The sequence below is a fragment of the Ochlerotatus camptorhynchus genome, unplaced genomic scaffold, assembly GCF_037179485.1.
Source record: "Ochlerotatus camptorhynchus isolate MF236.1 unplaced genomic scaffold, CSIRO-AGI_Acam_v1.1 ptg000160l, whole genome shotgun sequence".
NCBI classification, from domain to species: Eukaryota; Metazoa; Arthropoda; class Insecta; order Diptera; family Culicidae; genus Ochlerotatus; species Ochlerotatus camptorhynchus.
In genome coordinates, this window is record NW_027040650.1 from 103,095 (window position 1) to 128,880 (window position 25,786).

The 25,786-nt window shown below is 44.0% G+C and overlaps 1 protein-coding gene across 1 annotated transcript in view; it reads right to left on the bottom strand.

Annotated features, from left to right (window-relative positions):
• The window catches only part of Golgin104 (Golgin 104), a 192,719-nt gene that overhangs the window by 83,053 nt on the left and 83,880 nt on the right, over positions 1 to 25,786 (bottom strand). The gene's annotated exons all lie outside the window — the stretch shown is intronic.

Consider the following 25,786-nt stretch of genomic DNA (forward strand, 5'->3'; position numbering starts at 1 on the left):
TTTTTTTGTCTTTATTTTAGAGATTTTTAGCCTGAGGCTAGTTCATCTCTTAGCAATTTTAAACCAGCCATACGACGAATCACTCGTACCAGAACTGCAGCGCTCTCTTGCCCGCTTTACACCCTTCCTGTGTGGACCGAAAGTCGTTCGCGCATCAGGAAAGGTTTCGAATGGCAACGCCGGGTGAGCAACCAAAATATATCTGTTATTTCCGCTATTGCTAAGCTAAGCAATTTGATGTCACTCCAGCCGTCTCACTTTATTAATAAATTACACTTTCTTACGCACACAATGTACCGTTCCGATTCAAATTTCGGACGATTCAAATTTCGGACGATTCAAATTTCGGACACTTTCATTTTTAATTAAATATTACATCCAGTTAGAAACAAAGTAATAATGTTAGATGATCGTGGAGGGCACTAGTCAAAAAAATTTAAAATTTACAAGACATGTGGATCATATTCGACCGAGATAATCAACTTTTAAAAGTGTCCGAAATTCGAGTTTAAGTGTCCGAAATTTGAATCGGCACGGTATTAAAAACCAAACTGTATAAAAAGGAAGTATAATTCAATAAACAGGATCAATTATTCTGAAGCTCGAACCTGCTGGGTTACCCCAGTTAGCTTATGGACCCTTCAGACTGTTAACTGGATCCCTCCAGCTAGGCTTAGCGTCGAGTTGAGAATGCAAAGTGCGCGTGCATATATAGGCATCAAATGCTAAAATGCCAAATGGCAACCGTGACCGTTTAGTAGTAAACCGCATTTTCGGAGTGTTTGAAAACAAGAGAAAATCAAAAGTGAGGCGTAAAAAAATAGAAGCTGTAAAAGCGATCCTACGTGAAATAAGAAAAAGGGTAGAAGCTGAACGTCAATTTAGCACATCTAGACAGCACGCAATATTGTGTGTTCATGAATTTCATAAGTCATGAATTATATCACGCCGAACAAATATTATAAACCAGTACAATTTTAAAACAATAAGTAACTATGCAAGAAGCTATAATTTTAATGACAATTACTGCGATTTTACATTTAACATTCATGTGCTATTGGTGGTTTGCAGTGGTAAACTATTATACAAACGAAGAACGTAACCAATAAGAAGAAAAATTGGCAACAAACGGTACATTTGGAGAAAAAAAACCACGGATTTTACAACAAAATAAAAGATTGTCGCCGCGTATTTCGCCTACAGCGTTTTAGTTAAATATGAGCGGCTGAGAACAAATAATATTATTACGAGCGCAATATTACTATCATCGATACAATCGCAAAAGTAAACAGTTATGGAATGGCAGCACAATTAATCATCATTAAAAAAAGCGAAATGAGCAATAAAAAAAATCTCAAATTGGCCACACAGGGGTGCACCAATAAACAAAAAAAAAATTTGCAATAGAAATGAATAAAAAGGCAATGTACTAATAAAAAGCTTCTTTTATTAATTTGAATGTGAGCGGTGAAAATGACAAAAAGGGCAACAATAAATAGAATACGCTCAATTCAATAAGGATGAATCTCCACTAAATTAGGAAATTTGAGCACTAAATAACTCACCTACGTCACCTGCAGTTGAACATATTTTCCCATAAAAGTGGCAAAATGAGCAATGTCATATTGAATAACCGCGATTAATTAATCTAAAATGTCCCACAAAAATAAAGAAAAGAAAATAATTCATGCAGGAAAGTAAAACTGAGCAATTAAAAACGAACACTGGGCAATTTCAAATAAAAAATCCAATGATATTCAGGAAATATTCTTTTAAATTGAAAGTTAATGAGCCAATAACCTAGATCAATTTTTATATGGTATTTTCAAGACAGCGATAACACTAGTTTACAGCATTTTTGAACTCGGTAAGGTGATGATCATTTCCAATGCAAAATCCTACGCTGAATTCAATGCCGTGGTCAGAAAAAAATAAAGTAGAGCCATTTTTGAGATATACAAACATTTTGATTTTTTGAATTTTGGACAAAAGTACGATTACTAAAATGTCAATATCTTTGAAACTAGTGCACAAATTTTAAGTCTTTTTTTATGAAAGTGAAGCTTAATAAATTTGCTATCACTAGAATATTATGTCTTAATTAAAATTTAATTTTGAAGTCATTTAAAAATTTACAGCATTTTTTTTTTTTTTCCTGCGAATTTTCCATAAAAATCTTGTTTTAATCAACATTTTTAATGGGATAAAAAGATTCAAAAAATCATTCCATAATTTATTCTTAAAGTCCATTCAAAACCGGAGAAAATGAGCCTTTAATGGACGAAATCGGTTGGAAATTGTCGAAGTTATGAGCATTTTTGTAAAACACTTAAAAATGTTGCTGAAATACAACAACTTTAGAGTTCCTTTTCTAGGTGTCGTTGTAAGCATCCAAATCGCATGTAAAGTTTTCATGGGAGATTCTTTTCTCTACATATCAATTTGATTAAGGCATATCAGGATTTAAAACCGAGTTGATACAAAAGAAATTTATTTGGGTTTTATTAAAAATGATTGAGAATCGAATGACTTTGTCTTCGGTGTTTTGAACTTGTTTCTCGAATCAGAAACCAACAATAGTCACCCATCATTGCTTCATCCCAAAACCCTTGGTAACGACGTTCCATCATCTTCAATTGTTGGTGAAAACGTTCGCCGTGCTCATCACTCTCGTCATCAAGATTTTCCGGGAAAAATCCATGTGAGAATGTAGGAAATGTATCTTCAAAGACATATTCACACCTGTGTTCAGTGAAATAAAAGGATTTGAAATTAATTATATGTAACAAACACAATATTTTTGATTTATACCTATTTTCTCATAATTTTTGAGCAATTCATCGACGGCTTCCTCATAATCTGGGCTTCTGAAATTTCCTAAAAAGGTTGTGACAACACGCTGGAACGATTTCCACGTTTTTTTTTTCTCTCCTTTATCAGAGAGATTTTTAGCCTAAGGCTAGTTCATCTCTTTTAAAAATTACAAAAAAGAATTGGGACCTCAAAAGGAGGATCCCAATCTTGGCAAGTGGGCATTTAGCTTAATTATATAAAATATTGTAAAAACACTACCAAAAGGGCCAACGAATTCAAAAGCACAAACAGAAAACACTCAAATGTTGTAAAAAAGATTCGCCTCCTTCAGGAAGGCGATGAGGGCGTCTGCTGCCGGGGACTCGTCGCCAAGCAGACTTCGTATGCTGGTTCCCTCCAGACCGAAGGCAACCCGAAGGTCCTCGAGCTCCACACAGTTGATGAGGATGTGTTCTACGGAGGCTGGCACTCCACAGGTTTCGCAGGTTCTCCGGAACGGTGTTCCTCCGAAATTATGGGAGGCCCTGCTATGCCCGGTGCGCAGCCTGGACACCACTTGCTGCTCCTTGAGGCTCGGTCGATCCTTCCAGGGATCGGTGGTCGCCTTGATTTTTCGTAGTTGGTGAGTTCGATTGTTCCTCCACTCGTTGTCCCACGCTCTCCAAACCGTCCGTTTGATCCATTTCTTGATGTCCTGGAACGGAACATTGTCAGAGAACCTGGGTCCGATGGGGCCTGAGCCGGCGAGGTGGTCGGCGATCACGTTCCCCTGGATGCCCGGGTACCCACATGTATACGGTGTTGGGCGGCGCATGCGTTACCGTCCCTTGTATCCACGGATGCTTTGGTGCGCTTTGTGAGTCGGTAACGATGAGGATCGGCCGATTGGCCGGAAGGGTGGTTGCGTGAAAGACGGCCGCTGCCTCAGCGGAAAACACCGAGCACTGGGCCGGAAGTGAATTGCTGACGACCAAACTATCTCCTGAAACCCCCATTCCCACTCCGCTGCTGGAGAGCGAGCCATCAGTGTACCTGATTTCGTGATCTTGATAGTGCGCCCCGAGAGTTTCGACGACTGTCCGGTGCAAAGCCAGTGAGTTGTCTCCTGCCCTGAAGCGGTCCTTGATTCGGCTGTCGATTCTGATCTGATGTGATTCCCAACTTTTGTCTCCGTGCCAGTGGACCCTGGCCACTGGAGGGAGATCTACGTCGGCGACCGTGCGGAGGAGTCGGTTCGCCTCGTCGAGGAGAAAGATCCTGCTGTTTCCCGACGTTTTAGCGAGGAAGGCAGTGGCTTTGGTAGCGGTAGCTGCGGTGTAGACGAGCCGAAAAGGCAGAATACCGGCTTCAACGCACGCGTCGTCGGCCGGGGTGGAGGGCAGGAGACCGGAGACTGTTCTTACGTATCCGTTGTAGACCGGTTCCAAGATTTGGACGGCTTTCTCGGCGGCAAGGCACGTTAGTTCTACGCCGTACAAAAGGCGACTGTCGATGATGGCTCGGGCTACTCGGAAGCGGATTTCACGGTTGTTGGATCGGTGGGGGCGGGAGATGGTCTTCAACAGGTTGGATCGACTACGACAGTCCTTCTTCACCTGTTGGAAGTGCGGCTCGAGGGATAGGTTCCGATCGAGGAGCACTCCCAGGACCCTTATTGTGTTTTTGGTCGGTATCGCTTGCTGTTTGATCATGATGGGCTGTCCGTTGTTCCGATGCCGGGTGGTGCATATATGGCAGCGCACGCTCTTGCCGGCGGAAAGCTGGAACCCAACGGAGTCAGCCCATCTGACCACCGAGGAGACTGCCGCTTGCGCCCTTAATTTCGTCCGCTGCAGGGTGGGGCCCACCGTTACAATGAGGACGTCATCCACGTAGACGAAAATATATATGTTGTTGGGTAGCTTGTCGAAGACCCCGTTCATGGCCACCAGGAAGAGGGTGACCGCGATCACCGAACCCTGTGGTACTCCGGTTTCTTCGCTGAACCTTCTGGATTGGACGTTTCCGACCGACACCCGAAAAGATCGGTCGGTCAGAAAGTTTCGGACGAAGTGTAGGATGCGTCCTTTTAGTCCCCATTCGGCTAACTTCTTCATTACTGCTGGTGTCCACGTTCTGTTGAATGCTTTGGAGATGTCCAGCAAGACGATCTCCGTATCATGGCCTTGGTCCTGTGCCTCCTTCAGGACTTCTCCAAGAGTGGCGAAGTAGGTGGAGGTACCGTACCCTTGCCTGAAGGCGTGCTGTCGATGGTCAAGCAGTCCCTTAGACTCCAGGTATTGCTTGAGCCTTCTGTTGACCATCCGCTCCAAGACTTTGGCCATGCAGCAGGTCAGCGCGATGGGGCGAAATCCTGTGACGTCCTTGGTCCCTATATTTGTTTTGGGGATCGGGATCACGAGACTTTCCCTCCATTTGTCCGGATATTCTTCGTTGGTCCATAGCTGGTTGTAGAGTTCGAGCAATTGTGTTTTCCCTTCGAGCGGTAGATGCTTCAGCAGTGGGTATCCGATTTCATCCGGTCCGGCCGAGTTTCCGTTGCTCCGGCTAAGAGCGAACGAGAATTCTTCCCAGGAGAATGGTTGGTTGATCGGTAGGTCGTCGTTGTCTGTGGGAATTCCGAAAGTGGGCACCGAGGACAGCGAAGGACCGACTCGTCGTTGGAAACTTTCGCTGTACTCCGCGATTCCTGATAGTTTGGCGAAGTATTTTCCCAGTTCATCTGCTACGGCGTTTGGTTCGGTGATGGTAACGGTGTCGGCTTGCACTTGTAGCGGCGATGATCGCCGCTTGCCGCTGAGGGCATTGATGCGGCTCCACAGTTCTGCTGATGATTGTTCGGCGTTGATGCTTTCCAGAAAATCCGACCAGCTATTTTGCTTCGCCGTCCGGATTTCCTGTCGGCATTTGTTGTGCTGCTGGCGGTAGTTTGCGAGGATTTCCTCTCTCGCAGGGTCGTTCGTAGAGGTTCGCTTGAGTTTGTGGAGTGCCTTCCGCCTGGCTTTTACAGCACTTTTCGTGTCTTCATTCCACCATCGGAGTGCCCTCCGCCCGGGAATACTGCCTGTTCTTGGGATGTTGGTGCTGGCTGCTTTGTGGATGACTCCCGTGATACTTGGGATGTCCGTAGGTTCTTCAGTCTGTGCGAGAGTTCGGTAAGAGAGCTGATAGCCCTCCCAGTTGGCTTCTCCATACCGCCACCGTGGTCTTCTGGTGTTCTCCGGTGCCATTGCGGCGGATAACCGGATCTGTACCGGATAGTGGTCGCTGCCGTGCAGATCCGAGTTGATGCCCCATAGCATTTTGCCCGCTAAGGAGCGGCTAACTGTGAACACGTCGATGGCGGTGGTGTGCCGTCCGTTAAATAACGTCGGGCCCCCGTCATTTAGGATGACTAAATCTTCCTCCTCAAAAATATCGCAGATGGTGACCCCTTGTGGGTCAGCTCTTGGACAATCCCAGGCCGGGTGATGGCCGTTCAGGTCCCCAATGAACATTTTGGGTTCTGGTAACTGCCGAAGTATTCTGCGAATCTCGGTTCCTAGATTGGGTAGTCTTCCGCAGGGCAGATAGGCGCAGGCGATGTAGATACTAGTTGGGTCTTGGATCCGAATGCCGACAATAGGGAGGTCGGTATCGAGATCAACCATTTGATGGGGGACATTTTTACGGACTCCTATGGCCACAGATCTCCAAAGGTTAGATCCTTGTTTAATGGACCATAAGTAATCGCCGCCAAGTGTCTTATTCATCCGGTCCACCGTGACGTTGTTGACCTCTTGCAGGGCAATCACCAGGGGGGACGCACCGCTGCAGAGGAGTTCCAACTCCGCCAAGTGGAGAAAGTAGCCGCTGATATTCCATTGGAGCATAAGATTCACCGGAACCGGTAGGGCGGGGGTAGGAAACCCCCGCTCCGATCCGCTGGTTGAAGGTCGTTCGATTGAGTGGTGATGGCTCATTGCATAGTAACTGGAATTTGGGGGTGTTCCAGTCGGACTTGCTGCGGCAGAACTTTGTGCCGAATGAGACGGATCCCCACCAGGGGCAGGTGGAGTCGTTCCACCCACCCGGGGCAGGGGCATCCCAACGGTGGTGAAGAAATCTATCGTTGTATTTGAGCTTGGAACTATGTTTGAGGGTGAGCTACTGGTTTGGGACTTGAATCCCTCTTTGTCCTTCGGGGAATGGGAACAACTGCCCTTATCTGTCCCGATATTATGCTGTGCCTTGAATCCCGCGTTGTCCGCAGGGGAATGGGGGCCGAGGCCGCCCTTGTCCGTCCCTCTTCCAGGTTCGCCGCAGCGCCGGGGGGTTGTCACCGGTTCCGGTGTGGGGAAGACGTCCGCACCGACGGGGCCCCGGCTACTGTGGGCTAGTACTGGGTTCTTCGCCATTTGCATCTTCGTCCGAGGGTCCCAGAGGTTAACCGACAGTTCCGGTTGGGGTATATCTTCCGCACTGCCGGTGCCCTGAGTACCCACGGCACAGATATTTTCATTCGGTTGGCTCGGACACCGAGGGGGGTCCGAAGATTCCAGTTGGGGTAAGACTTCCGGTTCGACGGTGCCCCGGCTATCCGAGGCCAAGCGCGAACCAGTTGCTTGGTGGGTGGTGGTGGCTGGTGTTGGTAACGAAAACGAAGAGTAGTCCGCGTCCATGGCGTGGTCGGTTGCCGGAGGGTGTGTGGGGAGACTTAGAGGCTAGGTGGTTTTGGTTTTGCCTGCTATTCTGCCACTCCTTCCAGTTTGCGTGGGCGTTATCTTCGTGAGGATCGCCTTTTGCACTTTGGAAGCTGGGGCATTTCGGGGGGGTTGGGTGGGTTGACGAGCTTTATGGGTCTTTTGGCCGATTGGGGGGTTGAAAGGGATTTCAACGAGTGTTGTGGCATAGGAGTGTCGGGTTTCTGGCTATGTTTTGTGTAGGGGCTGGTTTCAGGGGTAAGGGTTGTGTTCGCATCGGATTCCGATGAGGCCGAGAAGTCGCTAGACACAGCGATGACTTCTTCTTCGGCCTCCTCGTACTCGTTCGTGGGGGGGGGGGTTTTCAAAGCTGATTGGGGGGATGGTTGGGGGAGCAGTTTGGGGTTGAACGAGGCTTTTTGCTGGTTGGTTGGTACGGGCTACGACGATTGGTGTTTGAACGGCGGGTTGTTGAGGTTGGTTGCTTTGGGTTTTGACGACTGTTTCGAGCTCGTTCATCCTTTGTTGCGTGTTTGCAAGAACGGTCACCACTTCTTTCATCATTTGTTCGAAGTGGGCCGCTTGCGCCTTAAACATCTCTTGAAACGCATTGATGGGTGCTTCGGTTGGTGTCGGAGTCGTGTTGATGGGTACGGGTGCGGGGTTGCTAGTGCCGGCCATCTGCAGTGCGGCTTGCAGCTGCGCGATGACGGCGTCCTTTTCGCGAACCATGTTGGCCAGTCCTTCAATTCGCTTTTCCATCTCGGCGAGGGCACTTTGCGTCCCTTCGTTCGTCACATTTGCATAGGAGTTACTGCTGTTACACCGTTCAAACAAGTTTCGCGCTTCCGGGTACGAAATCCCACGGTCAACCTTGATCAGTTGGATCTCATTCTCCCTCTGGTAAGCGGGCATGATCGGTGCCGCAGCGAGTGCTGGTCGGTGTCGCAACGGGTACAGTAGGCCGGGTTGCTGCACCTTTGTTCTGTATCAATCGGGTGATCTCCTGAACAGTTCCCGCAGACGGGTTTCCCCACGCGACATCGTAGCTTTGTATGGCCGAAGGCCCAGCAGTTGAAACACTGCATGGGCGACGGGTAGTACGGGCGTGTCTTGCAGCGGGAGTAGCCTACATAAAGGTACTCGGGCGCGCATGTGCCATGGCAAGTGATGATGATCGAGGCTGTGTTGACTATTCCCTTGGCATCTTTTCTGGTGATTCTTCTGATCTCCTTGACCCCCTGCTCCCCCAGGTCTGACATCAGATCCCCATCGCTCTCCTCAACAGAATCCCGGCAGGTAATGACACATCGGGTCGTGTTGAGGGAGGGATGCGGTATCACCTCAACTTCAAAGCCATTTGTTAGTTGCTTCATCTGTAGGAGCCTCCGATAGTGATCGGCGCTCCTAACCTTCAGGGCGTAGGTGGCCCTTTGGGATTCAGGGAACCCACCCTCGATTTTTGCGTTTAAATGCGCAATTACCGATTTCCGTATCAACACGGGGAACTTTGGTAACGGACGCCTCGTTTTACCGTCCTGCTGTACCAGCCCCTGTAGCCTCAGAATTCGAACTTCCCCGTGGTTGCCCTCCGGGTCCATAAAAAACGGTAACCTCGGTCCATTCGGGTCTATTCCCGGGGGGGATCCCCCATCATGGTTGACGTCGCCTTCGCGACGCCCCCCGCCCCAGTTCCCCAAAGAAATGCAAAGAGGGCGACTTACCGCTGCTGGTTGTTGTCGTCCTCGATGGTAACCAGCCACCACCAACTATCCACAAACACACACTAACTACACTGGTGCACTACTGTACTGTCTTTTTTATTCCACTCGGTCAAATTCGCGCACTACTAAAACGTTCTCCCTCTAGGGAATCGCCGTTTGGGACCGCTGGTACACCGAAGGCCAGTACACTCGCGACGGTAGTGGGAGAAAAGCTCCAACCGACTTTAGTCCAAACGAAAGAAAAGTCCTTCCGCGGACTGCACTCGGCGGACGGCGCGAGCTAAAAAGTCTGCTCGAAAAGACGCCGACAACAACACCGGCGAGCGATAGCACTTCGCTCCGAAGAACTGTTACTCAGTTGCGCTGTACCAAAATTTCCCACCCACCACTTTTTCTTCGAGAAACGACCTCGCAAAATCAACTCGACACCTGGACCCTGCCAGGTGGAGGATAATTGCCACTGCCGTGTACACACAATGTCACCACCGTCGACTTCTAGACGGTCTTTTGAATTTGCCGATTTGTTTTTCTTCTCACTCTCCGCACACGCTACACAATACAGCTTTTTTATTGTTCACTTTTACGGTCAACACCGGTCACCGGTGAAGCCTCTTGCTTGATTAGCACCGAAGAAGGCCACTTATTTGCACTACACAGAGCAGAGACAATAAATCAAAACCCCCCCTTGCTCAGCATGTTGTGTTCTTTCAAGCGTGATGCCAGCAATTCGGATTTCTCCTTCGATAAGTCGAGATCTCGCACCAAATCATTAAATTCGGATTGTGTAAACAGTTTTGGGTTTCTTTCCAATTCCACCTCGAAGTCTTCCTCGCATTCCTCCTTGAATTCCTCCTCACTTTTTGTAACGGTCGATTCAACAGAGGGCGCTCGTTTCCGCTTTGGATAAACAGGATACGGGACCGAACTTGAATGTGGAACAGGTTTTGTCATAGAAGCCACTTGTGGATACTCAACTGTTTTGTGACGTCCTTGTTGCTTAACTTTTGTCAAGCAGAAATAACAATCCGTTGCATGACAAAACGGTCGACGCCATATGGTGGGCATGTCAAAGGACAAATAGCGACTGACAGATAACAAATAAGTGAGTTAGTAAGTAAGACATTAACACTTATCAAAAATAGATGAAGTAAGATAATGTCGATCAGGAAAGAACAAAGCACTACCATGCTGTACATAAATTGTTTATATGAAAGTTATTCAAAAAATCAATTTACCTTGCGCCTGACATCCACCTAGCCAAGCACGTTTTGCACGAACTACATAATACTTTTGGAATCCACGGTTCGTCAAAGTCTCCAGGATCAATTTTAAAATAAAGCCTGTATGCAGTTTGCAACGAAGCAGTGAAATTGACCGATTTTGTAAATATATAGTTGCCACACGCGTAACAAAACTTTTGAGAATCATTTTTACACTTGAATTCACGTTTTGTCGTATACATCGTTAAGCAATGTTAAAGAAAGAAAGCTGTCAAATTGAGTTGGTTGCGTTAGGTTCTCGCCGAGCGGTCTCACAAACACTAGCGTAAATTATATTGTTGAAAATATCCCATTTAATTTTGCGTGACAGCTGGTAGTGTTAGTGCAATGCACCGTATGCGTACACGTCCGCAGAAAGGCTTACTGGAAGTGGTGCATGAACCTAGGAGCGGGACAACGGCCAATCTTGGAACATTCAATTTTCATGATTTTACAAAAAAATTCATAACTTCGACAATTTCCAACCGATTTCATCCATTAAAGGCTCATTTTCTCCAGTTTTTAATGGACTTTAAGAATAAATTTTAGAATGATTTTTTGAATATTTTAATCCCATTAAAAATGTTGATTAAAACAAGATTTTTATGAGAAATTCGCAAGAAAAATAAAAAAAAATGCTGTAAATTTTTAAATGACTTCAAAATTAAATTTTGAATTAAGACATAATATTCTAGTGAACTAAAATTTCATTCCGTATCGAGCGCTGAGTCGGTTAACACGGTCCCGGTCTCTCACACGACATAAAGTATTAGTTGTGATTTTTTTCCACCCGCGTGGTTTTTTCGCATCACAGTGCAGTGTCCAGGTGATAAGCGCGCGTGTCTCGGAAGCACCGAAATTCGGCGAGCCCGTTTATTTCGAGTGTCCATCTCTACCCATCCCGGTGAAAGATCACCATCATCACGACGTCTCCATTGTATCGCAGTTATCGACGTCTCCATTGTATCGCCACCTGCAGCTGCAAGCAAGCAGTAGCAAACGGCATAAGTATAGTAGAATAGTTTTTTCGATTGCCTTGCTATTGTATAGCAAAGTTGCCTTGTGGCAGTGTGCTCTCCCTAATAGGGTGGGGCATTTTTGCAATTAGTAAAAAGTTTTTTTTTTTTTGTATACAATTTTTTTTTTTTTTTTGATAATATTTTTTTTGTATGGTTGCATGGCAACGAAATATTAACAACTAGTAGTTAAGTAAATTAATTGGTGAAAGTTATTCTTAAGTTTTTTTTTTTTTTTTTTTCATTTTTAAGCGGTTGTGCACCGCTTTTGCGCAACACTTATGGCGTCTTCGGATGCCTACGTTGCGCGAACCAGATACTACCAACCGTCTTCGAAAGGACCATGGGTTGTCTTTTTTCGGCCCAAAAATAAACCTTTGAAAACTCTCGACATTACGAGAGATTTGCTGCGGAAGTATCCGGGAATCTTGGTACACAAGGAAAGATTCAACAAACTGCGGGTAGAAGCACCGACTTATGATGTGGCAAATAAAATTGCTGAACACGAGCTTTTTAGTGTTGAGTATAACATCTACATCCCTTCTCGAGATGTGGAGATAGAAGGCGTGGTCTCCGACGCGAGTCTGACTGTCGAGGACTTGAAACATGCCTCGGGAACTTTTAAAAACTCGACATTCGCTACCGCGCTAGTGAAGATACTGGATGTAAGGCAACTGCATTCAGCATCTTTGCTAGACGGTAAAAAAGTTTATCGGCATTCAGACTCGTTTCGCGTGACTTTCGCAGGTTCGGTTCTCTCAAACTTTGTTAAAATTGATGGTGCTTTTTTTCCGGTGCGGCTGTTTGTACAGAGGGTATACAATTGTACCAACTGCAAAAGGCTGGGACACTCGGCCAGCCATTGCGGCAACAAAACTCGTTGTGGCAAATGTGGTGAAAACCACAAAGAGGATTCTTGCCACAAAGAATCAGTAAAATGCGCTTATTGTGGCGAGAATCCTCACCCTTTGCAGGAGTGCCCGATGTACAAGCAGCACTCCGATAAAGTGCAGCGTTCAATCTCTGGACGCTCCAAGCAGACATATGCTCAAATGGTGAAGGCTGCATCAGCCGTCCAAGATGCAAACCAATTTTCGATTTTGTCCGCTGAAGAATCGGACTCTGACTCATCCGATGAAGGTGATTCTACGGTGGTACACGCACCTTCAAAAATGGACGGATCCTCAAAAAGAAAATGCCCCTCCCCGAAAGTGCGCCGTAAGAAAACAAAAGTCACCTCCAGAAGATTGACAAATTCCCAGGGTAATGGGGATGAAAAAACGAAACCGAAGGCTCCTGCTGAACCAATCCCTGGATGCAGCAGGAATTTTCCACCATTGCCCAAAAAAGATAAGAAAAATAATAAAGCTGCTCCTCAAACTTCTCAAAAGAAATCCAAGTTCGAACGAGGTTTGCTAGCTTTTTCGGACATTGTGGAATTCATATTAAATATGTTCAACATACAAGACCCTCTTAGAAGCTTAGTTTCTGCCTTGCTTCCAACGTTAGAATCATATCTTAAGCAATTGACTGTTTCATGGCCCCTCCTTGCATCAATCATATCTTTCGATGGATAATTCGTCGAACGAGGTTGAAGATATGATCACTGTGCTACAGTGGAACTGCCGTAGTCTAGTGCCTAAACTAGACTCGTTCAAATTTTTACTTCACAATTCTGATTGTGATATATTTGCTCTCTGTGAAACATGGCTTTCTTCCGATAAAGAACTCAACTTCCACGATTTTAACATTATACGCCTGGATAGAGACGATTCTTATGGAGGAGTACTTTTAGGGATCAAAAAGTGCTACCCTTTCTACAAAATTTCCCTTCCTGCTCTATCCGGCGTCGAAATCGTTGCTTGCCAAATAAATGTGAAGAACAAAGATCTTTGCATAGCTTCAGTATACGTTCCACCAAGAACCTCCATTAGCCGTAGTCAACTCTGGAATCTAGTTTCGATTCTTCCATCCCCAGTATTAATTCTGGGTGATATGAACTCCCATGGTACTGGGTGGGGCGATCTATATGACGACAATAGAGCGGCTATTTTTTACGATTTATGTGACGATTTCAATTTGACTATTTTGAACACTGGTGAAGCGACACGTATAGCAAAACCTCCGGCTCGAGAAAGCCGACTCGACCTATCTTTGTGTTCAAGATCGCTATCATTGGATTGTCAGTGGAAGGTTATCAATGATCCCCATGGTAGCGATCATTTGCCAATCATCATTTCAATAAAGTGTGGCGCTCACTCTGCAGAACCATCTCGGGTTCCATTTGATCTTACAAGGAACATCGACTGGCAGAAATATGCAACGGCGGTGACAATCGGTGTCGAATCAATAGATGCGCTTCCACCATTGGAAGAATATCGATTCCTAGCCGATTTGATTTACAAAAGCTCACTGGAAGCACAAAAAAGAAAAGTTCCAAGTGCACCTTTTAAAAGGAGACCAGCCACACCTGGTTGGGACGAAGAATGCACAAAATTGTATGTAGAAAAATCTGATGCTTTCAAAGCTTTTCGTAGACACAAAACCTCCACTTACTTCGAGGAATATTCAAAGCTTGAGACAAAGCTGAAACAATTAATCAAAGCAAAAAAACGCGGTTATTGGCGCAATTTCGTCGAGGGACTCTCACGAGAAACCTCCATGAACACCTTATGGAGGGTGGCTCGCAACATGCGTAACCGCTCATCTTTCAATGAGAGTGAAGAATACTCCAACCGATGGATATTCGATTTCGCTAAAAAGGTCTGTCCGGACTCAGTTCCAGCACAAAATATTCTTCGAGAAGCGTCTCCTAGCGGCGGCTCTCTGGATAGACCATTCTCAATGCTGGATTTCTCTATGGCTCTTCTTTCATCGAACAACTCCTCACCGGGAAGCGATATGATTAAATTCAATCTTCTGAAAAATCTCCCAGATATCGCTAAAAGACGCTTGCTAGATTTATTCAATTCCTTGCTAGAAAACAACATTGTACCGCCTGAATGGAGACAGGTCAAAGTAATAGCCATTAAAAAACCTGGCAAACCAGCGTCTGACCATAACTCATACCGTCCGATTGCTATGCTTTCGTGCATTAGGAAATTGTTGGAGAAAATGATCCTTCGGAGACTCGATCACTGGGTCGAATCAAATAACTTGCTATCAAATACACAGTTTGGGTTCCGCAAGAGCAAAGGAACAAACGATTGTCTAGCGCTGCTTTCCACAGATATTCAACTGGCCTTTGCGCACAAGGAGCAATTGGCTTCAGTATTCTTGGACATTAAGGGGGCTTTTGATTCAGTTTCCATTGAAATTCTGTCAGACAATCTGCACAGATGTGGACTTTCTGGAATTTTAAATAATTTCTTGTACAATTTGTTGTCAGAAAAGCAAATGAACTTTTCTCTTGGAAAACTGACAACTTCCAGAATTAGTTACATGGGCCTGCCCCAAGGCTCATGTCTCAGCCCTCTTCTTTATAACTTTTATGTCAAAGATATCGACAACTGTTTGGCAGAACAATGCACGCTAAGACAACTTGCAGATGACGGTGTGGTTTCCGTAAGAGGTCCACATGCCGTGGACTTGCAAGGACCATTGCAAAATTCCTTAGATAACTTGTCTTCTTGGGCTATGAATCTAGGGATCGAATTCTCGCCGCAGAAAACTGAACTGGTAGTGTTTACTCGAAAGCGGTACCCAGCCCAAATGCAGCTTAATCTTTTGGGCAGAAACATTACCCAATCATTGTCTTTCAAGTACCTTGGGGTCTGGTTTGATTCAAAGTGCACTTGGAATGCCCATATTACGTATTTGAAGCAAAAATGTCAGCAGAGGATCAACTTTCTCCGTTCAATTTGCGGCACATGGTGGGGTGCTCATCCGGGAAATCTCATAACGCTTTATAAAACAACTATTCTCTCTGTTCTAGAGTACGGCTCTTTCTGCTTTCTCTCGGCAAGAAAAAGTCACCTAATAAAATTGGAACGAATTCAATATCGTTGTCTGCGTATTGCTCTAGGCTGTATGCACTCAACGCATAACATGAGTCTCGAGGTTCTGGCAGGAGTAACACCCCTCCAGAACCGTTTCTGGGAGCTCTCTCTCAGAATACTAATCAAATGCGGAGTGACAAACACACTTATAATTGCTAATTTTGAAGAAATTCTTGGGCTGAACACACAATCTCGATTTATGAGAATCTACCACCACTACATATCGTCGGATATGTGTCTTCCTTGTTATACTCCAGACCGTGTTCACTTCACCAATCGCAGTTCCTCAATTGAATATGATCTGACCATGAAACAAGCAACTCATGGGATTCCCGATCAACTTCGACCTATTATTATTCCGCGTATTTTTACTGAAAAGTACCAACAAGTCAATTGCATGAAAAGATATTTTACAGACGGGTCCCGTCTCAATGGATCCACTGGCTTCGGTGTCTTCAATGAAAACTCTAGCGCCTTCCGCAAACTTCAGGAACCTTGTTCCGTTTTTGTTGCTGAGCTGGCAGCAATCAACTTCGCATTGGGGATGATTTCCAACATGCCCGCAGACCATTACTTCATCTTCTCGGATAGTCTCAGTTCGATTGAGGCTATTCGGTCGATGAAACCAAGTAGGCACTCATCTTATTTCCTTTCAAAGGTAAGGGAGCAGATGTGTGTGCTGGTCGAAAGATCATATATGATTACCTTTGTATGGGTCCCCTCACATTGCTCAATCCCAGGCAATGAGAAGGCGGACTCTCTCGCAAAGGTGGGCGCGCAGGAAGGCGAATTGTATGACAGGCAAATTTCACACGATGAATTTTACCATTTAGTGCGTCAGAGTACCTTTTCGAGTTTGGCAAACCGATTGGGACACTGGAAATCTTGGACGGTGGTTACATTCAATTATTCCTAATGTTTCTTCGAGAGCGTGGTTTAAAGGCTTGGGCTTAAGTCGTGACTTTATTCGCGTGATGAGTAGACTTATGTCCAACCACTACTCGCTAGATGCTCATCTCAATAGAATAAACCTCGTGGACAGCAACATCTGTCGGTGTGGAAACGGTTACGATGACATCGAACACGCAGTTTGGCAATGTACGGATAATGACGCCGCCAGAGAGCGACTTTTGAATACCCTCGAGGCCCAAGGAAGACAACCCTATGTTCCTATCAGAGACGTGTTGGCAACCCGTGATCTCTGCTATATGCAGTCCGTTTATGTTTTTCTTCAAATGTCTAGTATAAGAATTTAATTCCTTTTGTCTTTTGTCTCTCTTTATTAGTTTTTGTTTGTCTTGTCCCCCCGTCTCGATGAGTCTCATCGTCGCCCACTGGTCACCCACCATAGCCGGTCAAACTCCGGACGAAGCTAGAACAGCACTACCGTTCATACTGGCGACAACGCTCTGATGAGACAACGAAACCCTACCCCAAGCTCCTCCCCTGATCCTATCCTTCGAAAATGTACCCTTCTAACCTCGAGTAAGCCGCGACTAATCGGCCCAACTCCTACTAGACATAGAATTAAGTGAATTTTGTTACACACAGTGAACAATGAATTATCGGCTCCGTAAAGCTAACGCGATTGAGCCTTCCAAATAAACGAACTAGATAAAAAAAAAAGTGAACTAAAATTTCTCCAAAATCCTTCAGGCCAATAAACTTATCGTCTATTTTGCTGAAAATAATGAAAAAAAAACAATAGATGAACACGTAAAATCATCATATCTAGTAACAAATCCTCTGAGCAAATATCAGTTTGCATACCACGAAGGTAAATCATCAGTAACAGCACTCCATACGGTTGTTACAAAACTAGAAAGATCTTTTGAAGCAACAGAAATTTCACTTGCTGCATTCCTTGACATTGAAGGTGCATTCGATAATTCATCTCACGATTCAATGACTACAGCTATGATGAAACGTGATTTCGATCAAAGCATTGTAAATTGGATCAATGAAATGTTATCAAAAAGAGAAATATCAGCAAACCTTGGAAGCTTACTCATCAGTGTAAGAACAACCAAAGGATGCCCGCAAGGAGGCGTGTTATCACCTCTATTGTGGTCTTTAATAGTTGATGATCTTCTCAAAAGTTTAATAGCCCAAGGCTTCGAAATAATTGGCTTCGCAGATGATATAGTCATAATTGTACGTGGAAATATGATTGTATTAAATATCGCAAAAGAAACATTCGGTTAACAGTGGGGACTGAAATCGAAAATGATCCATTGGATTTACTCGGAAATTGTGAAACGCAGGATTACTTATGGTGCATTGGTCTGGTGGCCAAAAACGAAAGTGAGTGCTCAGAGAAAGTTAGAAAAACTCCAAAAGTTAGCAACTATCTCAATAACAGGTGCAATGAGAAGTACACCATCCAAGGCATTGGATGCTTTGCTTTATATGTTACCATTGCATCAAATTGTACAATTCGAAACCGAAAAGAGTGCTCTAAGGATTACAAGGTCAGTGAAACTCTTTGAAGGAGACCTTAGAGGACTTCTTAGGATTCTGAAAACTGTTAGTATCAACTGTCTAGTAAGGAACAACGAAGACTGGATGGAGAAAAGATACAATTTCAATCGACTTTTTCAAGTATTTGACCCTGGGCGTAATTCATGGCAATTTGGTGGCCCGGTTCTTCGTCCAGGATCGATTGTTTTCTATGCAGATGGTTGGAGCAGGAGTAACTGGCCCAGGGATAGAAATATCGGTTCCTATGGGCAGATGGTCAACTGTGTTCCAAGCTGAAATCCAAGCAATTTTAGAGTGTTCCGTTATATGTTTGCGTAGAAACTATAATAGCGGTAAACTCCATCGAGGATAATACGCCAATCTCGTACTATCCTCTTTTTTGCTAAGCACCATGGCGTATTATCCTCAATTTAAATCTTGGATTTTACTGTAATATCCCAATTTCGGGGTATTAATGAAAATCCGAGATTTTCAACAAGTACGCAGCCAAAACAAAATCTGGCTCTCTTCGCTATCACACACACACATACACAACAAATGTCATTTGCATAAAAAACAGGACTAAAAATTCTCGCGTCACTTTTTAAAAGGTCCTATCTACATTGATCGATTCTCTCCAGGCCTATACTAACAGCTATGTTTGACAGTAGGCAGCATGTCCGGGGCCCAAATCGTTTGTTTTGCTGTACTGGGTCCGCTGTCACCGTATACAATGTTGCCTACGAGCCTGCCACCGGGCTGATTCTCTCCATCGACTTTCTCTTTGAATCGTGGCCGTGTTAAGATATTTCCGGATATTTTCAACTAACATTTCGATGGAAAAAGCAAAAGTCTAGCTTTTAAAACGACAAAGACTACAGGAAACGTTTTTGTAGCCAAGTTATTTAAGAAAAAGAGATTAGATAAAAAGAATCGATTAATGTAGATTTCAGTGTCAACATTTCAAATGCGCGTAATTTCTTTTGTAAATAATGGCTTCAGGCGTCAATTTCTCGCAAATAAAAGCTCACTTATAAAAATTAATGTCACCAACAGCTAGAGGAATGTTTCCTCTACTAGCTAGCATTGTTAACTTGGAAGGGTGATTTGTTTATTTGAAAATTGACGCGACAATTGTCCGCTAACGACATCCGTACCCGGTGTCGTGAACTGACTGAGGTTGCAAGTCTCGGCCATTTGTCGCAACAAAGACCATCCGGAAAGCAAATGCACAACCGTGCGCAACAAGATTGGTCAAATGACTGGTTCAATCATGCAGAAGCCGAAACACATAAGCCTCGGCTCGTTCAAGCGTGCGTATGTGTGTGCGTTTATTTAAATCATCGTATTAATGCTCCACGCTAACTTAATTCTACTCAAATTGAGAATGGCGTTACTCGACGCTCAGCTTTCTAGTTTTGATACATTCAATATGTATTGTTATCATGTTAATTATTATTATTATTTTTTCATACCAAACACTATCTACCACACCCGGCTCCTGAATCCAATCGCCCTTTCAGCGGGCAGGACTATTCAGGTTTGTCCAAAAAACCCACAGTCAAACCAGCGGCTTCATCTGCAGTAACCAGCGCGGACAATTAACAGCCACCACTTCGACCCAAACGGATATCGTTCCGTCGATTTGGAGCGATTATGAGTGTCACTAGAATCACTTTTTTGTCACTTGGTGACGATTATGAGCGTCACTTTTCCATCACTTTTTGTAACTCAGTAGCGACCCTAATAAGAAATACCAATAACGATAGATAGCCCAAGTGATCGAACTATTCCACAAATGGTTTGGATGATTTCCTTAACACGTCGTTAATAAAAATAACCGTAACAAATTTATTAGGGGAGTAACGTCACATGGCTACTGACAAGTGAATGCAGTGTTTTTAAAAACTTGAATGACGAGTCGTTTCAGTGGTGATGTTTTGTAATAATATTTCAAAAACTGCCCATAAGTACAAATATTACTTACGGTATTCACTTCGATTTCTTCAATTAAATATTTTACTGTAAAGTATTTGTTGGAGAAATCGAAAAAATCAATCAATTGCGCTCTTTTAGTTCTTCTTTGGGGGCGTGGGTGGTAGATGCAAATTATCAAAATGTAGAAAACACTTTAATAAGGTAAAATTGGCCTTTTTAAAAGATTTTCATAAAAAAATTATGTTTTACCATTTAGTCTTAACCAGGGTATCAAAAATATCGTAAACCGACAAAATGACTAGCAAAAAGCGAGCCAAAACAAGTAACGGTGAGCATCTAGCGAGTAGTGGTTGGACATAAGTCTACTCATCACGCGAATGAAGTCACGACTTAAGCCCAAGCCTTTAAACCACGCTCTCGAAGAAACATTAGGAATAATTGAATGTAACCACCGTCCAAGATTTCCAGTGTCCCAATCGGTTTGCCAACTCGAAAAGGTACTAAATGGTAAAATTCATCGTGTGAAATTTGCCTGTCATACAATTCGCCTTCCTGCGCGCCCACCTTTGCGAGAGAGTCCGCCTTCTCATTGCCTGGGATTGAGCAATGTGAGGGGACCCATACAAAGGTAATCATATATGATCTTTCGACCAGCACACACATCTGCTCCCTTACCTTTGAAAGGAAATAAGATGAGTGTCTACCTTGTTTCATCGACCGAATAGCCTCAATCGAACTGAGACTATCCGTGAAGATGAAGTAATGGTCTGCGGGCATGTTGGAAATCATCCCTAATGCGAAGTTGATTGCTGCCAGCTCAGCAACAAAAACGGAACAAGGTTCCTGAAGTTTGCGGAAGGCGCTAGAGTTTTCATTGAAGACACCGAAGCCAGTGGATCCATTGAGACGGGACCCGTCTGTAAAATATCTTTTCATGCAATTGACTTGTTGGTACTTTTCAGTAAAAATACGCGGAATAATAATAGGTTGAAGTTGATCGGGAATCCCATGAGTTGCTTGTTTCATGGTCAGATCATATTCAATTGAGGAACTGCGATTGGTGAAGTGAACACGGTCTGGAGTATAACAAGGAAGACACATATCTGATGATATGTAGTGGTGGTAGATTCTCATAAATCGAGATTGTGTGTTCAGCCCAAGAATTTCTTCAAAATTAGCAATTATAAGTGTGTTCGTCACTCCGCATTTGATTAGTATTCTGAGAGAGAGCTCCCAGAAACGGTTCTGGAGGAGTGTTACTCCTGCCAGAACCTCGAGACTCATGTTATGCGTTGAATGCATACAGCCTAGAGCAATACGCAGACAACGATATTGAATTCGTTCCAATTTTATTAGGTGACTTTTTCTTGCCGAGAGAAAGCAGAAAGAGCCGTACTCTAGAACAGAGAGAATAGTTGTTTTATAAAGCGTTATGAGGTCTCTCGGATGAGCACCCCACCATGTGCCGCAAATTGAACGGAGAAAGTTGATCCTCTGCTGACATTTTTGCTTTAAATACGTAATATGGGCATTCCAAGCGCACTTTGAATCAAACCAGACCCCAAGGTACTTGAAAGACAATGATTGGGTAATGTTTCTGCCCAAAAGATTAAGCTGCATTTGGGCTGGGTACTGCTTTCGAGTAAACACACCCAGTTCAGTTTTCTGCGGCGAGAATTCGATCCCTAGATTCATAGCCCAAGAAGACAAGTTATCTAAGGAATTTTGCAATGGTCCTTGCAAGTCCACGGCATGTGGACCTCTTACGGAAACCACACCGTCATCTGCAAGTTGTCTTAGCGTGCATTGTTCTGCCAAACAGTTGTCGATATCTTTGACATAAAAGTTATAAAGAAGAGGGTTGAGACATGAGCCTTGGGGCAGGCCCATGTAACTAATTCTGGAAGTTGTCAGTTGTCCAAGGGAAAAGTTCATTTGCTTTTCTGACAACAAATTGTACAAGAAATTATTTAAAATTCCAGAAAGTCCACATCTGTGCAGATTGTCTGACAGGATTTCAATGGAAACTGAATCAAAAGCCCCCTTAATGTCCAAGAATACTGAAGCCAATTGCTCCTTGTGCGCAAAGGCCAGTTGAATATCTGTGGAAAGCAGCGCTAGACAATCGTTTGTTCCTTTGCTCTTGCGGAACCCAAACTGTGTATTTGATAGCAAGTTATTTGATTCGACCCAGTGATCGAGTCTCCGAAGGATCATTTTCTCCAACAATTTCCTAATGCACGAAAGCATAGCAATCGGACGGTATGAGTTATGGTCAGACGCTGATTTGCCAGGTTTTTTAATGGCTATTACTTTGACCTGTCTCCATTCAGGCGGTACAATGTTGTTTTCTAGCAAGGAATTGAATAAATCTAGCAAGCGTCTTTTAGCGATATCTGGGAGATTTTTCAGAAGATTGAATTTAATCATATCGCTTCCCGGTGAGGAGTTGTTCGATGAAAGAAGAGCCATAGAGAAATCCAGCATTGAGAATGGTCTATCCAGAGAGCCGCCGCTAGGAGACGCTTCTCGAAGAATATTTTGTGCTGGAACTGAGTCCGGACAGACCTTTTTAGCGAAATCGAATATCCATCGTTTGGAGTATTCTTCACTCTCATTGAAAGATGAGCGGTTACGCATGTTGCGAGCCACCCTCCCCAAGGTGTTCATTGAGGTTTCTCGTGAGAGTCCCTCGACGAAATTGCGCCAATAACCGCGTTTTTTTTGCTTTGATTAATTGTTTCAGCTTTGTCTCAAGCTTTGAATATTCCTCGAAGTAAGTGGAGGTTTTGTGTCTACGAAAAGCTTTGAAAGCATCAGATTTTTCTACATACAATTTTGTGCATTCTTCGTCCCAACCAGGTGTGGCTGGTCTCCTTTTAAAGGGTGCACTTGGAACTTTTCTTTTTTGTGCTTCCAGTGAGGTTTTGTAAATCAAATCGGCTAGGAATCGATATTCTTCCAATGGTGGAAGCGCATCTATTGATTCGACACCGATTGTCACCGCCGTTGCATATTTCTGCCAGTCGATGTTCCTTGTAAGATCAAATGGAACCCGAGATGGTTCTGCAGAGTGAGGGCCACACTTTATTGAAATGATGATTGGTAAATGATCGCTACCATGGGGATCATTGATAACCTTCCACTGACAATCCAATGATAGCGATCTTGAACACAAAGATAGGTCGAGTCGGCTTTCTTGAGCCGGAGGTTTTGCTATACGTGTCGCTTCACCAGTGTTTAAAATAGTCAAATTGAAATCGTCACATAAATCGTAAAAAAATAGCCGCTCTATTGTCGTCATATAGATCGCCCCACCCAGTACCATGGGAGTTCATATCACCCAGAATTAATACTGGGGATGGAAGAATCGAAGCTAGATTCCAGAGTTGACTACGGCTAATGGAGGTTCTTGGTGGAACGTATACTGAAGCTATGCAAAGATCTTTGTTCTTCACATTTATTTGGCAAGCAACGATTTCGACGCCGGATAGAGCAGGAAGGGAAATTTTGTAGAAAGGGTAGCACTTTTTGATCCCTAAAAGTACTCCTCCATAAGAATCGTCTCTATCCAGGCGTATAATGTTAAAATCGTGGAAGTTGAGTTCTTTATCGGAAGAAAGCCATGTTTCACAGAGAGCAAATATATCACAATCAGAATTGTGAAGTAAAAATTTGAACGAGTCTAGTTTAGGCACTAGACTACGGCAGTTCCACTGTAGCACCGTGATCATATTTTCAACCTCGTTCGACGAATTATCCATCGAAAGATATGATTGATGCAAGGAGGGGCCATGAAACAGTCAATTGCTTAAGATATGATTCTAAAGTTGGAAGCAAGGCAGAAACTAAGCTTCTTAGAGGGTCTTGTATGTTGAACATGTTTAATATGAATTCCACAATGTCCGAAAAAGCTAGCAAACCTCGTTCGAACTTGGATTTCTTTTGAGAAGTTTGAGGAGCAGCTTTATTATTTTTCTTATCTTTTTTGGGCAATGGTGGAAAATTCCTGCTGCATCCAGGGATTGGTTCAGCAGGAGCCTTCGGTTTCGTTTTTTCATCCCCATTACCCTGGGAATTTGGAAATCGTCTGGAGGTGACTTTAGTTTTCTTACGGCGCACTTTCGGGGAGGGGCATTTTCTTTTTGAGGAACCGTGCATTTTTGAAGGTGCGTGTACCACCGTAGAATCACCTTCATCGGATGAGTCAGAGTCCGATTCTTCAACTGACAAAACCGAAAATTGGTTTGCATCTTGGACGGCTGATGCAGCCTTCAACATTTGAGCATATGTCTGCTTGGAGCGTCCAGAGATTGAACGCTGCACTTTATCGGAGTGCTGTTTGTACATCGGACACTCCTGCAAGGGGTGAGGATTCTCGCCACAGTAAGCGCATTTTACTGATTCTTTGTGGCAAGAATCCTCTTTGTGGTTTTCACCACATTTGCCACAACGAGTTTTGTTGCCACAATGGCTGGCCGAGTGTCCCAGCCTTTTGCAGTTGGTACAATTATATACCCTTTGTACAAACAGTCGCACCGGAAAAAAAGCACCATCAATTTTAACAAAGTTTGGGAGAACTGAACCTGCGAAAGTCACCCGGAACGAGTCTGAATGTTTATTTACTTTTTTACCGTCTAGCAAAGATGCTGAATGCAGTTGCCTTACATCCAGTATCTTCACTAGCGCGGTAGCGAATGTCGAGTTTTTAAAAGTTCCCGAGGCATGTTTCAAGTCCTCGACAGTCAGACTCGCGTCGGAGACCACGCCTTCTATCTCCACATCTCGAGAAGGGATGTAGATGTTATACTCAACACTAAAAAGCTCGTGTTCAGCAATTTTATTTGCCACATCATAAGTCGGTGCTTCTACACGCAGTTTGTTGAATCTTTCTTTGTGTACCAAGATTCCCGGATACTTACGCAGCAAATCTCTCGTTATGTCGAGAGTTTTCAAAGGTTTATTTTTGGGCCGAAAAAAGACAACCCATGGTCCTTTCGAAGACGGTTCATAGTATCTGGTTCGCGTAACGTAGGCATCGGAAAATGCCATAAGTGTTGCGCAAAAGCGGTGCGCAACCACTTAAGAAGGAAAAAAAAAATTAAAACCTTCACTAATTAATTAATTTTAATTACTAGTAATTAAATTTTTTGCCCAACCTACAAACAAATCAAAAAGAAAAAAAAATCGAAAAAAAAAAAAAAACTTATATCTACTTGCAAAAAGTTGTCTCACTATGACCCATACTCCCCTACCAGGGGTGAGAGAAAGAGTCACGCGCCACGAGGCAAAATTAAACTACAATAGGGAGGCAATGGACTTGCAAAATGTATTGTCTAATACTTATGCCGGTTGTAAACAACCTATCAGCCGTTGCAGCTAGATGGTCCGTTTGCTGCTGCTGGTGGTGATGATTGGTGTTGGTGGGTCGGCACGATGATGAAAAAATGGCTTGACGACCGGATGGATTACCGGGGTGAATTAAAGCTGGATGGCAACTCCAAGGGGCTCGGCCCATGGAATTCCACTTCCTCTGTTGCACACTGGTCACTTGGGGCACCCAATGGGGGGTTGAAAAACCCGCTCGGGTGGAAAAAAACACCGGAAAAAACCGGGAGACCGGGACGTTGTTAACCGACTGAGTGTTCAACTAGGAATGATTACTAATAATTATTAAGTATTATATTATTATAGGGATTGTTGTTAAGGGATATTGAGGTTATTTAAATTTGCGAGGAAATCTACAATTTAATTCTTTATGGATATTTAGGTTCTTTCATATCCGTGGTATGCATTGAAAATAGGGTTGCTACCACTCATTTCCTATAAACATTTGTTTTTTTAACATCAGACCATTGGATGTTATGATGATAATTAGTACTTGTAAGTTATAAA